General features: G+C 50.5%; 1 protein-coding gene across 4 annotated transcripts in view; it reads right to left on the bottom strand.

Annotated features, from left to right (window-relative positions):
- mafgb (v-maf avian musculoaponeurotic fibrosarcoma oncogene homolog Gb) overlaps positions 1-12,221 on the bottom strand; it is a 22,647-nt gene extending 10,426 nt beyond the window's left edge. For 2 of the 4 annotated variants that reach the window (XM_035406165.1, XM_035406163.1), the window contains exon 1: positions 12,033-12,221. The gene's annotated coding sequence lies outside the window, so the exon portion shown is untranslated. Of the gene's footprint in view, positions 1-11,377; positions 11,839-12,032 lie in introns of those variants that run through there. The other 2 variants (XM_035406162.1, XM_035406161.1) reach the window with 2 other exon arrangements.
- Positions 12,222-15,918: the final 3,697 nt, after the last annotated feature.

Here is a 15,918-nt window from a genome sequence, read left to right as displayed (position 1 = left end):
CCAACCCCCCCCACCGTGACCGTCATCTCCGATCTCCACCGCACAGGTCGGGAGACTGCCCCTCCTTGAACGGATTTGGCTGATCCAACACGCGCGCTCTCGCGCTGCGCGAAGCGAAGGATCGAAACGAGCGGCGCGCGCCACACGCCGCGTTTAACTGTGAATTAAAAATCAGACGCGAGCGACGGCGGGAAAGAGACACGGCGGAGGCAGCGTCCGTTTATAAATAGATTTTAAGAAGAGACTCGGGTGGAGAGCGGTGGCAGGTACCCAGAGCGCGAAATAAGACCGACAAAAAAAAAAAAAAAAAAAGAGGAGAGGGTTGGAAATGCTCAGCAGATTTCTGGCAGCAAGAAAACACGATCGGCGGTATTGAAAGTGGAAAAAAACATTTTCCCATTTCAGGTGCTAAGTCTCTGTGTGATGACGAATCTCCTAACACAAGCAGAAAAAAGTGCGGTGTCAGGGGATCGTGTTTGGGTTTTCTCCTCACACACTCCTTTTATTTCTTTTTTTTAATGTTTTTTTTTTTTCCACAGCAAGGTTTTCCTGCAGAGAACCTTGCAGGTTAATTTGCTCTCCCTCCCCAGGAGACAGCGCAAGAGACGTGGACAAGTTCACTAAATCTCAGAGACCCCCCCCCCCCCCCCCCCCCCCCCCCCCTCCGCTCCTCCCCCTCCCCCAGCCCCACACTATCTGAGGTCAGCACAAAACAACGGTAAATAACTTTGGAGTCGCACACAATTTCACTACACAAGCAAAATAAGTAAGCAGCGGAGAAGAGTATAAAACTCCTCCTCCTGAGAGCGCCTGGAGGACACCACCTGACTTCCTTTAGTGCGGCGAAGGATTTCTTCCCCCCTCGTTCAAGTCGTCAGCCTCCGATTTCGCCCTGTCCCAAATAACACTGTAAACGATTTTAAAAGGTGCCATTAAAATGCGCAATGCGAATTTCAGTTGTCAATACAAGGTGTCAAAAACTACTCAGGTGGGATTACTGAGTGGCTCATCCTGTTAAGGCTCTGTTCCAGTGTGTGGATGGGCCCCATGGTCTGGTATCTGTTAAGGCTCTGTTCCAGTGTGTGGATGGGTCCCATGGTCTGGTATCTGTTAAGGCTCTGTTCCAGTGTGTGGATGGACCCCATGGTCTGGTATCTGTTAAGGCTCTGCTCCAGTGTGTGGATGGGCCCCATGGTCTGGTATCTGTTAAGGCTCTGTTCCAGTGTGTGGATGGGCCCCATGGTCTGGTATCTGTTAAGGCTCTGCTCCAGTGTGTGGATGGGCCCCATGGTCTGGTATCTGTTAAGGCTCTGTTCCAGTGTGTGGATGGGCCCCATGGTCTGGTATCTGTTAAGGCTCTGCTCCAGTGTGTGGATGGGCCCCATGGTCTGGTATCTGTTAAGGCTCTGCTCCAGTGTGTGGATGGGCCCCATGGTCTGGTATCTGTTAAGGCTCTGATCCAGTGTGTGGATGGGCCCCATGGTCTGGTATTTGTTAAGGCTCTGTTCCAGTGTGTGGATGGGCCCCATGGTCTGGTATTTGTTAAGGCTCTGTTCCAGTGTGTGGATGGGCCCCATGGTCTGGTATCTGTTAAGGCTCTGTTCCAGTGTGTGGATGGGCCCCATGGTCTGGTATCTGTTAAGGCTCTGTTCCAGTGTGTGGATGGGCCCATGGTCTGGTATCTGTTAAGGCTCTGTTCCAGTGTGTGGATGTGCCCATGGTCTGGTATCTGTTAAGGCTCTGTTTCAGTGTGGGGATGGGCCCCATGGTCTGGTATCTGTTAAGGCTTTGCTCCAGTGTGTGGATGGGCCCCATGGTCCATCCAGAAGTTCCTCTAACTTGCACTTTTGCTGGCCCAAATCGCAGCTGGTATCAGACGCTTCGGGGGACAGCATACGCATGCCTGCGCTCTCCTGGATCAACAGTGCAGGAGGCGGGAACGAGCGCTGATTAAAAAAATGATAAAATCTGGCACTTCACACTGGGGAGAACCAGGGCATTAACAAAAAGAAAGGTGCAGGTATCATCAGTTTGGGGGGAAGGTTTTTCAACAGTTAGAGGAGGGGTTATCATATGTTTGGGGGAGGGGTTATCATCAGTTGGGGGGAGGGGTTATTATCAGCTGGAGGAGGGGTTATCATATGTTTGGGGGAGGGGTTATCATCAGTTGGGGGGGAGGGGTAATCTTCAGCTCGGGGGAGGGGTTATCATCAGTTTGGGGGAGGGGATTTCATGGCTCGAGCTGTTAAGCGCACAGAAAATGTCCCCATTAAAAGTAGGGCTGTGGCGGTGTGATCGCTGCATCATCCTCCCTTCTTTTTATAAAACCAGGACAGCGGCGCTGGCGGCTACGCGCCACAAGGACATCCGCGTCGAAACGCCACGCGCGTTTTTCCCACAGCTTTACACAGGGGCACGGCGCTAACCTGCACACCGCGTGGCTAACCTACACACCGAGGCGCTAACCTGCACACCGCGTGGCTAACCTACACACCGAGGCGCTAACCTGCACACCGCGTGGCTAACCTACACACCGAGGCGCTAACCTGCACACCGCGTGGCTAACCTACACACCGAGGCGCTAACCTGCACACCGCGTGGCTAACCTACACACCGAGGCGCTAACCCGCACACCACAGCGCTAACCCGCACACCGCGGCGCTAACCCGCACACCACAGCGCTAACCCGCACACCGCGGCGCTAACTGGGGCACCACGGTTTCAGACCGCGCACAAGGCCCAGCGAATAGAGGTCCAGCCAATAGAGACCCAGCGAATGGAGGCCCAGCAAATGGAGGCCCAGCCAACAGAGGCCCAGCCAATAGAGACCCAGTGAATGGAGGCCCAGCCAATAGAGACCCAGCCAACAGAGACCCAGCCAATAGAGACCCAGCGAATGGAGGCCCAGCCAACAGAGGCCCAGCCAACAGAGACCCAGTGAATGGAGGCCCAGCCAATAGAGACCCAGAGAATAGAGGCCCAGCCAATAGAGGCCCAGTCAATGGAGGCCCAGCCAATAGAGGCCCAGCGAATGGAGGCCCAGCCAACAGAGACCCAGCCAATAGAGACCCAGCGAATGGAGGCCCAGCCAATAGAGGCCCAGCTAATAGAGACCCAGCCAATAGAGGCCCAGCAAATAGAGGCCCAACCAATAGAGGCCCAGCCAATAGAGACCCACACAATAGAGGCCCAACCAATAGAGACCCAGCGAATAGAGGCCCAACCAATAGAGACCCAGCCAATAGAGACCCAGCGAATGGAGGCCCAGCCAATAGAGACCCAGCCAATAGATACCCAGCGAATACAGACCAGCCAATAGAGACCCAGCCAATAGAGGCCCAGCCAATAGAGACCCAGAGAATGGAGACCCAGCCAATAGAGGCCCAGCGAATAGAGGCCCAACCAATAGAGGTCCAGCCAATAGAGACCCACACAATAGAGGCCCAACCAATAGAGACCCAGCGAATAGAGGCCCAACCAATAGAGACCCAGCCAATAGAGACCCAGCAAATGGAGGCCTAGCCAATAGAGACCCAGCCAATAGAGACCCAGCGAATGGAAGCCCAGTCAATAGAGACCCAGCCAATAGAGGCCCAGCCAATAGAGACCCAGCGAATGGAGACCCAGCGAATAGAGGCCCAGCGAATAGAGGCACAGCCAATAGAGGCCCAGCGAATGGAGGCCCAGCCAATAGAGACCCAGCGAATGGAGGCCCAGCCAATAGAGGCCCAGCGTTGGCGGAGGCGTCTCGCCTGCTCAGCGCTCATTCCTATTCCGCGCAGCATACGCCACGCGATCACTCATCACTGGGCAGCAGTGCAGTATAGTGGGTAAGGGACTGGTCTCGTAACCTAAAGGTCGCAGGTTCGATTCCTGGGTAGGACACTGCCGTTGTACCCCTGAGCAAGGGGTTCACCCAGCATAGCTTCAGTAGACATCCAGCTGTATAGATGGACGCTATGTGAAATGCTGCTATGTCAAATGTTGCGTCTGCTAAAAGCCTATTCACTTATTCATCCCATGTGGATACAAGTCTGTCACAACATGATTGCGGCCATGCTTCTCCCACCTCGTCCCGTGTGCGATAGCACGCACCGTGCATCGAGCCTTCGGTAAGTGTGTCAGTTCCAGTCAGTCAAAAGAGGCGATACAACGGCACTTTGTCAGGAGCAGCTCGACCTGAATCGAAAGGCGGGAGTCTGTTTTTAGGACAGTTTTTATTAGGCCAATAAAAAGGCTTTCCACCTGACGGCACCAGAACCCGCGATCCAACATCTGGGCTTTCCGCACAGCTCACTGGCGTTCCCCACCATTAGGCCGCACCGCTTCACAGGCAGGGACTTAACACTCACTCATTTACGAGAAACAGGCCTTCTATTCCCCCCAATTTAACCTGCAGTCACACCCTTGACAGTGACACTGTCGTTTTTTAAAAAATATTTCTCCAAGCGCAGGGAGGGCCGACGTCCCATCTTCTACAGGCCGTGCGCTGTGTGAACGCCGGAGCTGCAGAGGGCACGCAGCTCGGCCCCCCGACATTTCACCGTTTAAACGTTAAAATGGTCAGTGTTCCTGTGCTCGGGCCTTAATTACAGACGGCACACCGGAGCTGCTCAGCAGCGTTGGGTGGAAACGCATCAGTCAGTGATTCTGACTCTGGAAGGGACCCCGTCTCTCTGGAGTTACAGGTGTCGTAAGGAACCACAGTGAGAGCTGGCCTCACTGGCCCCGGCAGCCCACCCAGCGCAGGTCCATGTGTCTGAAATGGGAAATCTCAGAAATGTGACGTGCTTTTTTTAAACCCTCCGGGGGATTTTCTAAACGGAGAGGGGAGGATGGGCGGGGCTTCTCACACGCGGGGAGAGACGAGCCGCAGACGGTCTCTCTCTGACCGTCACCTCAGCAAACATCCAGCGGGCTGACTGCGGCTGTCCAGTCAAATCACATTTTATTATTAGTGTATAGCGTTTTTTATTTTATTTATTTATTTATTTTTATACATAAAACTGTCACAAATACACTTTACAGAGCAGCAGATAAGAGCAAGAAAGAGCGAACACCAGGTCTGAACCCCCAAAATAGCAATCATACGAGGTAAAAAAATAAATAAATAAATAAATAAATAAATAAAAAAAACTCCCAGTGGGGAGAAAACCCTCAAACGGCGGTGAGAGAAAACTCCCCAGGGAGAGGAAATCTCAGGAGGAACCCGGCTATAGAGCGAGCGAGCGGACGAGTGGACGAGGGGAGCGGTCGAGCGAGCGGACGGCCTCAGCGCTCGCGATCCACGGGCAGGACTGCACCCCACGCGCTGGCGAGAGACACGAAAATCTACAGAGAGGCTCCCCCCCCCCCCCCCACCCCCCGGCCCCCGGCTCCCCCCCGACCTCTGGGCCTTTCTTTTCTTCGAGGCTCGGCAGTGTTTGTAAATGCATTCTGCCAGTCTGAATGCTTTCTTTTTTCTTTTTGTGGGCTTCAAGGATTTTTACATTTTTCTGTGTTCTTGTTTAACTTACATTTCATTTACAATGAGATCATCAGAATTCAAGACAAAGATCCACCTTCCGTGTTTTTTCAGGCGTTAACGGCATTAAAAGTGTTTGCTGTAAATGAATGTTTGCCTTGGCAGTGAATCAACATCCAAGCACTTACCTCCAATAGGGCGCTGGATGTGTATTTATAAGTATGTAATTCAGTATCGGTGCACTTTATCATGCATGGACGTTTATTAATGTGTTTCTTACTAGCTGGAATTACCCCTCAGAGGCGTACTTTAGGGTCATGGGTGCGCAGTCCAGATTTTGCAACCAGGGATAATCTAACCTTCCGTTTAAAAAGCTATTACTGCACAGTAAACGCCACATTTTCGTGATCTCCCTTTTTCCTTCCTGTTCTCACGCTCTAACCGGCTCCAGCGTGAGAGGCGGGGTCGCGCGCCGCGCCCTTCCGCGAGGGCCCGGGCCGAAGGAGCCCAGCGGCCCGGGCCCCTTTCCGGACGGCGGGAATACGGGAACGCGGCGTTCCCGCCCGCGGGCCCCGCCCCGCGCACTGCGGTCCCTCGCTGTATCCGGGGCGGAAGAACCCGGAAAAACGAATTGCGAATTCACTGCGGCTGCGGCGCGCCGTCGGGGAGATGATGCAACCTGGAGACAAAAATAAAATGTCTGCTTCCTCCAACCGCGAAAACCTCCAAAACTCTTCAACACACCAACTCCCCCCCCCCCCTCCCAAACACGCATTTCCCACAATTCTGCAAAAGCATAACTCCATGCTGGCCTGAGTCGTCACTGAACGACTGGACAGCCTGAGATAAAGCTGTATCACTTTGTTAATTATTATTATTATTATTATTATTATTATTATTATTATTATTAACAAAACATTTTCAATGCCACTGACCCCCAGTCCACAGAACTTTATAAACCCAGTTGCCAGACAGTGTGAAAAGAGAGTGAGCAAGAAGGAGAAAGAGAGTGAGTGAAGTGGAAGAGAGAGATAGAAGACAGAGTGAAGAAGTGAGATTAGGAAATTAGGAACTTAATGGAACCAAATGACAGAAAGAGAAAGATTGCGATGAGAGAAAAAGAAAGGGGGAGGGAGACATGGAGGGATGGAAGGAACTGGCCCATGCAACTTGCCTTTTATTCTTAAGTCATTCTTTCTTTCTTTCGGTGTTATTTCGGGAGCACCATGTCTGTATTGAGTGGATCCACTGAGGAGGGTTAGCGATACAGCCCGGCTCATCCCCGCCAGTACAGCAGTGGTGACCTGAGCTCTGACACTGAGGGGCACAGGGTCCCACGGAGCTCACAGCACCCAGCCGCACACTGGGGAGGGGGCCCGGCTGAGAGACCCGCCACACCGCCCCAAAACCCAAAACCCAAAACCCAAAACCCAAAACCCAAAGCCCAAAACCCAAAACCCAAAACCCAAAACCCAAAACCCAAAACCCAAAACCGGGCTGCCTGCCTGAACGAGGGGCGACACGGTGCTGTCCTCTGGGCTGAGGCGAGTGGGGGGGGGGGGGGGAGTGGGGTGTGAGAGAGAATGGGAGTGTGTGACTGGGGGGGTGAGTTGGGTGTGTGTGAGTGAGTGAGTGTGTGAGTGTGTGAGTGAGTGAGTGTGTAAGTGGGGGGGGGTGAGTTGGGTGTATGTGAGTGAGTGTGTGAGTGGGGTGTGAGAAGGCGCTCCCACTGTTTTCCATGCCTGGTGCAGTTTGAGGGCAGCTTTAAGACCCCCCCCCCCCCCCCCCCCGAATCCTCTGCAGCAGCCGCAGCACAGGACCTGCTGCTCTTACAGGGAGTTTCATCATCACCAGAAATAATAAAACCTGCAACCCCCCTCTGCAGCTCCCTCAACAGAGCCTCACACACATACACTCACACACACACACACACACACACACACGCACACATGCGCACACACACCCGCACACACGCACACACACGCACACACGCACACACACACACTCACACACACGCACACGCACACACACCCGCACTCACACGCACACGCACACACACCCGCACACACACACACACACCCGCACACACACTCACACACACACACACACACGCACACACACACGCACACCTGCACACACACACACACACACACCCGCACACACCCGGATGCACGCACACACCCGCACACACACACACCCACATGCACGCACACACACACACACACGCACACACACGCACACACACCCACACGCACACACACACCCGCACACACACACGTACACACACACACACACCCGCATGTACGCACACACCCGCACACACACACGCACACACACACACCCGCACACATGCACGTACGCGCACACACGCACACGCGCTCACACACACGCACGCACACACACACACACACCCGCACACACACGCACAAACACACCTGCATGCATGCACACACACACACACACCCACCCACATGCATGCACTCACACACACACACATTAACTCCTGTTGCTTCAAAGACAATGCAACCCACCCCCTTCCACACCAACCCCGCCCACAAGCTCCTATCCCACCAGAGCTCAGACCCACACCCCGATTCAAACACGAACCCCGAACCCCAAACGACTCCCCGTGCAAATCCCGCCATTTCTGCCATGCTGAGGTCAATAACAAAAAGCTGTTAATTGCATCTCAGAAACACGAGATACGGGAGAGGGGTGGGCAGTCTGAGAGAATACAGGCTGGGACAGGACACAGCCCGACACACACGCACGCACGCACGCACGCACGCACGCACGCACGCACGCACGCACGCACGCACGCACGCACGCACACGCACACACACACACACACACACACACTTTGGACATCCTTCTTCCACACGGCACATTCTACGACTTCTGAGAGAACTTCCTTTTAAATTTAGCTAAGCCTTTAAAGTGTGAGGTCACAAATTGTGCTTTAAAAAAAAAAAGTTCTTAACTGAACATTCCGATGCTGATGTCACAATCACTACTAGTTCTAGAACACTGACTTAGACATTTGAAACAAACTGATGCTTCAAAAGGGTCATGGGTAACTACAATCCTGGGGGTGGAGTGCCGGGGTGGAAAAACTCTAACTCCTCACAAAACCTTACACACCGGCTGTGTCCGAAACAGCACACTTCCCTACTATTGAGTATACATTGTTGTACACTAAACAGTAGGCAAGTGTGCCGTTTTTTAACGCGGCCACTGTGAATGCTCTGCGTGACCAACCAATGCACTTTTCCTGGGTTAAGCTTCTCAAAAGACTTTTAAAAAAAAAAACCCATATCACCCCCATACACCACTCACCCCCAACTAGCCACGCCCCCCGAGAATTTGGAACTCCAAGCTCCAGTAAGAATCACATGAGAATAATAGCAGCTTGACGTGCCAATTATAATCCTTTATTAAATATCCTAGTTTTCTTTTAAATAGTAAACTCTCGCCAAATAAAGATCACACAGAGCCAATCAGGCTGGACGGTGGTCCTGAAATTATTGCAGGTCCCCCCCATCAGAGAGGTATATCAGCAAGAACACCGGGCAGGCCATTTTTACAGGTAAATCTATTAAGGAAACATGACAACCAGTGAAAGAACAGGGAAATACACCTATACAGCACGTGACAGCTCTCAGCAAACTAGTTGGAGAACGTTCCAATTAATAGCTTTTGACACTTTCCAAACTGATCTTGCTCTATGCCAGGCTGACCACACCCTCTGAGTCAAAGGCATTGCCCTGTGCTGGCCTCTCAATGGCTGCCTTTGCTGGCCCTGGCCTCTCATTGGCTGTCTGCACTGGTGCTGGCCTCTCATTGGCTGCCTGCGCTGGTGCTGGCCTCTCATTGGCTGCCTGCGCTGGTACTGGCCTCTCATTGGCTGCCTGCGCTAGTGCTGGCCTCTCATTGGCTGCCTGCGCTGGTGCTGGCCTGTCACTGGCTGCCTGGGCCGCTGGCGCCAGAGCGCACACCTGGGAGGCTCGTCGCCGGCGTCTCTCGGCGGAGCGCAGGTGAGAGGGAGCGGGATGCTGGAGCTGGAGTAACAGGTGAGGACACCGTCTGCCAGGGGAAGCAGCCTTTCCCCAGCCTCAGCACATCGGCAAACGCCTCCAAGACAAAAGACTCCCGCTCCTCCGCTCCTGCAAATCCCACAGTTGTCTTTTTAAAAGGAAAAAAAGAAAAGAAAAGAAAAAAAAAAAAAAAACAAGCCCCGCATCAGCAAGAAGGAGGGGAAAGAAGCGGCTAACAGTGCCCTGTGGCACCGGTCAGCTTCTCACTGAGATTAAACAGCGTGAGCGAGTGAGATGGGGAGAGGAAGAGGGGGAGAGAGGGGGAGAGAGAGCTGAAGACAGAGAGAGTGGGGAGTAGGGAGGGGGGGACAGGGACAGAGAGGGAAATAAGCAGACTGCCCATGCAGTAAATTCCAGTATGGAGAAAGTGAAAACACAGCGGGCCACCGCCATCTCCGCAGCCACAGGTGTGTAACCTACTTTCGGGACCTGATCAGATTTGCTTTAACGCCATGCTGTTTTACTACAGGACGTGTACGACTCCAGGTGAGGACACCTTAGACAGACCCACAGCGTACAGGTACCTGTTCAACCTCCCTACCTGTGGCAGTGAACAGCGACAGAAAAAGGAAAGCTATCAAGAAATATAAGCAATAAAATAACAACAAAACCTCTTTTCAATGGCAGACAAGCTCTTCAAAAACAAGCAACCTGCAAGTGTTTGCTAATCAAAACCGTGCCAAGAGTTAGATCGTTTAAAAGTCAACGTTAATCTTATTTCATTTTTTATTTGGGGGGGGTGAGGGGGGGGGGGTTAATTTAACATTTCTAAGCTGATAGTAAATTCCACAGCATCACTTCGAAAGACATTCTGTAACCAGGGTGAAGCCCCTTGTTTCAGTTCTCCTTTTCAGTTCATCCTTGAATGCCTCCAGACTTGATATGGAAATACCCTTCAAACATAGTGACACAACATTGAAGCATGAAGCATGAAGCAGACCCCCCCCCCCCCCCCCCCCCTTCAATACTGCGCACAGATTTAGCCCGCCGAACATTTTGTCACAGGTCCGCTGCCATCCACGCCACCTTAGATGCACGGAGTAAATTATTATAAAGCAGGTTTTTTTGCTCGGCGGTATTCCAGGGTGGTCTGCCGGAGGTAACGGGACACGGTCGCGCGCTGCTAATAAACATCATCGATCCTTATCCTAGCACCAGACCTTTGTCCGCTGGTGCCATGTTGCCATGGCACCCCATGCCTTGTACTCGCAAACGTCAAAATTCAACGTTGTGATGAATCAGCATCTCCAACACTCCATACCTGAATCATTCAATGCACAATGCAAAAAAATAAAAATAAAACTGTTTTGTTTTTTTCCCCTTTCCAATTCATCAGCATGCCAACAACGCTGAAGGTAAATTGGGAGAATTGGTTAAATTCAGCTTGCCAGCTTGTACATTTGCCACGCGATTTGTACATTTAAAAAAGCAAGTCGACAAAAGCGAGCGCGGCTCTTGTAAAGCTGGCGAGCAACAGCAAAAACAGGCATTCTCAATATGAAATGCCGTTGAAATGTCAGCGCTTTGGTTACTAAAGATAGCGCATATTAAACAAGTGGCTAGTTAGCTATCCATGTGATAACAGCTAGTCCAGGTTTGTTGCGTTTCTACACCAAATGCAGACGGGCTAGCAAACAAGCTAGCTTTAGTGTTCGCAGCCAGGGACGGAATACAACTGTCACTGAAGGTTCATAATTGTAAGCCGCTATCTCGCTAACGTTAAGTATCGGCGCAACAATGTCTGGACATTTAGCCAAGTTATACACTAATGTCTAAAAAAGGAACCCAGTGCAGGAAAGAAATGTGTAGCTAATCTTACCTCTTCAGAAAACAAGGCAGCCAACCTGTCCTGGTAGAGCGCCTGACCGCAGCCGTGCAGGGTGGGTATACGCACGCTGTTCAGCGCGCGCCGTTCTGATGAAACAGCAGGTTTTTTTCCCCTCCAACTCCTGCTGGCTAGGTATCTCGCGCCAGATCACTAACTAGCTTGCACATTTCTCGCCATCTCCTACGCCGTATCTGCGCCGGTGCCGTGGTCTTCTCTGTCCGCCAGTCGCGCCAGCAGCGGCACCTGCGCTGCAACTGAAGCAGGGCAGGGATTCCCCCGCGGACTGATTTTTCGAGCGCCCGGCTACCCAAGATCGTAAGCTCAGTCTTTGTTAAACGCGCCCGGTCTCTATATCTTGGAGTGCCCTTCGCTTTGCATGGCTAATGACCCGATGAATCAGCATGCCCAGTTACTTCTCTCTCTCTCTCTCTCGATCACACACACACACACACACACACACACTCACACACACGCACACGCACACGCATATATCGGCACGTCGGTTGCCAGCAACCCTACACACACACAGCAGACTAGAAGGGAACGCAAAAGCACGCGCGGCATACTCAGCAAAATTGCTATTTAACAGAACTCCTTTAAATAAACGTGTCGTGACTCTTCGATATTAAAATGCGATCTGACTCACCGAAGTCAAGGAGGACACGCTTTCGCACCACCGGGTGTCCGCTATTAAGTGTCGTTTCTTGTTTGTTTGTTTATTTGTTGCTTTAAGAGAAGTCCTTCTATTTCTGAGTAATTTGTAAAATTTACTCCCTCGCCTTCTGCTTGTTGATTTCTCTGCCTTGTGCCGGAGCCAGACGTCATATGATGTTTGGTCACGTGGTTTCATTCATGAAGGATCTACGCAACTGGCAAAAAGGGTTTAAAGGGACGGGGCACTTATTTATTTATTTATTTATTTTAAAGGACATTCTTTCACATTGCATTACAAAACGCCCTCGTTAAAGGGACAGTACCCGCGGGCTGGCGTTTTTGACTGGGCTATAGCCTTCATAAGTAGAGGCAGCTGCTGATTGATTTTCCACATGTAAAAATGACCAGTGCGTTATTTTACTGAATGAAGAAACAGATTCACCTTTCGTTGTTGTTTTAGGGGAAATTGTAAATATAGTTGACAATAGAAGTTAAAGCACCAACAGTTTGCTGCAGATTAATGCAAACTATGAGTAAATTTCCGACCACATGAACAGGTATTCTTGGGCATATACAGAGGGTAATTTTTTTTGTAATTAACTGGTTGGAGGGCAACAGCGCCGAACGCAGTCGCTGTAGGCATTCGCACCTACGGTCGAACACAGCGACCGAACTGCCTTAATTGGGCACCTTAAACCCGACCCATGACCGCACTTTGCAAGAATCTCTTAAAGAGCCCCCGCGACGAAGCAGTTAGGATTGTTTTTCAGTGACTCTAAACAGCGTTGAGACAAGCGGTCGGCCATCGCGCTTTCCCTCAACCGGTACCTCAACCTCATACCGGCGGTATTTAACGGTATTCTGGTGTGTGAGCTGGAAATCTGTTGTCGAACGCCGTTTCAAGTGCTAGTGCCCGTTATATAGGCTACACGTGACGAAATTACTGGACGGGGCAGGAGCTTCAAGAACTTTAATTTAAATGATCATAACTGCTGTTTTCATGTAACAGGTTACATTACATTACATTATAGGCATTTAGCAGACGCTCTTATCCAGAGCGACTTACACAACTTTTTACATAGCACTTTACATTGTATCCATTTATACAGCTGGATATATACTGAAGCAACGCAGGTTAAGTACCTTGCTCAAGGGTACAACGGCAGTGTCCTTACCCGGGATTCGAACCTGCGACCTTTCGGTTACGAGCGCAGTTCCTTACCCACTGTGCCACACTCCGTCCCTAGGTTATTATGGGAGACTTATAAAAAGACTATAACAGTACACAGAAACAAATAATATATATCCCTTTCATGCATACGTTATTAAACATCAGAGCAGGATTTCTCAGATATGTTATTACTCAAAATTACATACAAAATCACACGAAAAAAGTTAAACATCCATTTTAAAAACAGTTATTTTACTGTCCATATATGTGGACACCGTTGCATGAAATTGATGTATGGGTGAATTTTTAATTTAAAAAAAACCGGTAATAGCTTATATACTAAGTAGCCTACTTCACATAAAAATGAATAGTAATGTTTTGTGACACGGAGCGAAAGCTCATGGCCATCAAATGCCTGGCGAACGGAGCGCTGTTATTATTGGGGCTGATTAGGGCGATTGCGTGGCCTGCACTGTGACACAGATTATCAAAGCTGTCATTGACTGCTGCTTCTGGGTACACCCTGTGATCACATGACCCCAGGCAGGACCAATCTCTGAGTGGTGCGAACCATTCAAATCAGCGTTCGTTTCAAACCATCATTTTCACTGAGCTGGATTTTCACAAGGTTGGCAGTGCTCCCTGTGTCTAGCCAGACCCGGTAGGCCCTGCTGGAAAACTTGTGGTGGCACTTGTCAATAATTTTTTTTTAAAACACAAGCAAACTCCTCTGTTCAGATGTAAGAACGGTCTCTCCACTGAACCATCTTTAGTACCTAAAACTTAGCGGGCTGGAGCCCTGACACGGCGAATATCTTTGAGGTGAAACGTTGGTGAAGTGCCGTTTTGTTCGCTGGGGAAGGCGCAGCGGTGGAAGAAAGCCCGGGGGGCAGACGCTGGCCCTCAAACGTGACCGAAGGTTGGGTTCGTTTTTTACCCCACGTCCTCTTGCCTCCCACTCCCCAAAACCCAGATATGACCACACATTTTGAATTGTTGCAACATGTCTTGACAACATGTTTTATTTAAATATATGTTCAGTGTTCTAAATTAAGGATTTTGAATTCCCCAGTGCACAAAATGGCTGTGCCAGATATTTCATTCCAGTCAAATCAGGGTAAGGAGCTGACATTCAGCTCATGAACTGAACAGTCCTGTGAAAAACTATTGTCGTTACTGCAAGTCCTGAAGTGAATTTATGTTAACTTGCTGAAATTGGTTGGACCTTTTATTTCTTTATTTAGGATCCCCATGAGCAATACACAGTGTGCAGCTAATCTTCCTGGGACCTAAAATTTTTTTTAAAAATCTACACCAAAATTCCTGGATAAGTGTGCATGGGATCAGCAAAAGACAGGGAGGCGGATCAGAACCAAGCCATTCTGGCCCATTCCCGGGTGAGCCACTAAGATCCGCAAGGATGGGAAGGGAAACCATAGCAGGAAGTGAGCCGCCACTGGCAGGAAGTGAGCTGTCACTGGCAGGAAGTGAGCCGCCACTGGCAGGAAGGGAGCCGCCACTGGCAGGAAGGGAGCCATCACTGGTAGGAAGTGAGCTGCTACTGGCAGGAAGTGAGCCGCCACTGGCAGGAAGTGAGCCGCCACTGGCAGGAAGTGAGCCGCCACTGGTAGGAAGTGAGCCGCCACTGGTAGGAAGTGAGCCGCTACTGGCAGGAAGTGAGCCATCACTGACTGAATGGCCTGCGTCAGCCAATGACTCTTTGCACTAGGTACCTGCATGGTGATTGATAAAATACCGACTTCAAATTTTCATTTTCAAATCCGAGTCTCCAGCATCAAGTTTTCCTCAGTCTAGATTTATTTCCTTCATTAAGAAATTAATTAAACTTTTATTTTGAAATAAGGCCATTTCTGATCTCCTCCCTCACCCTACAAAAATATTTAAAAAATTTCCTTCTTTACTTTTGTCCTCTTTTTAATCTTTTTTTGTGTGCAAATAAATACATTTAAAAAGATCAGTCCAGAAACTGACTTGCCCTGTTAAAGGGTAGACGCTAGGCCAAGCTGAGGGTCCAGACCGAGCGTGTTAGGGTCACGCGCTGAAAGGAGGGTGGATCATCAACGTACAGCGATGATAATCAGGAGTTTGCTGGTTTGAGTCTCAAAATAAACCTGTCACAGTGCCCTCTAAAGAGACATCTCACCCAAATCTGCTCATTATAAGACAAGCGGTATCCAGAGGCCCCCAGATCCACAGAGATCTAAAGATTAAAAAAAAAAAAAAAAACACATCTCTGTGTTCTGCAACAGTAAAATGTTAATGAGGACGATAACAGCACGCCACAGTTTGATGTAATGCCTTTTGTCAGCGGCACTTTATTCCCCAGGTACCGTTTAATGAGGGGATTCTGCAATGCATCTTGGGTAGCCAGCCCGAGCACATCTGTGTGTTTACGACGGCGCTTTGTCTCGCGCGCGGCTTGCGCTTGACAGGGAATTTAGGTCACCGGTGTGCCGGAGAAATACCAACACTGTCGCCGTAGTGACACCGGTGTTGGTTTTCATGCGCCGGCGCATCATTGTTAGAGGCACGCCGACGATGAGCCTCAGCGTACGAAGCTTTAAATAAAGTCGCGCGCTAAGCTAAAGGTCGGGTTTGCCACGGGCTATTTTAGTAGCGGGGGGGGGGGGGGGAGAGAGAGAGCAGGGGAAGCAAGCCCCTATGTCAGGTGACAGAATCTGAGCAC

The sequence above is a fragment of the Anguilla anguilla genome, chromosome 2 (assembly GCF_013347855.1).
Source record: "Anguilla anguilla isolate fAngAng1 chromosome 2, fAngAng1.pri, whole genome shotgun sequence".
Taxonomy (NCBI): Eukaryota; Metazoa; Chordata; class Actinopteri; order Anguilliformes; family Anguillidae; genus Anguilla; species Anguilla anguilla.
This window is presented reverse-complemented; position numbering and strand designations above follow the sequence as displayed.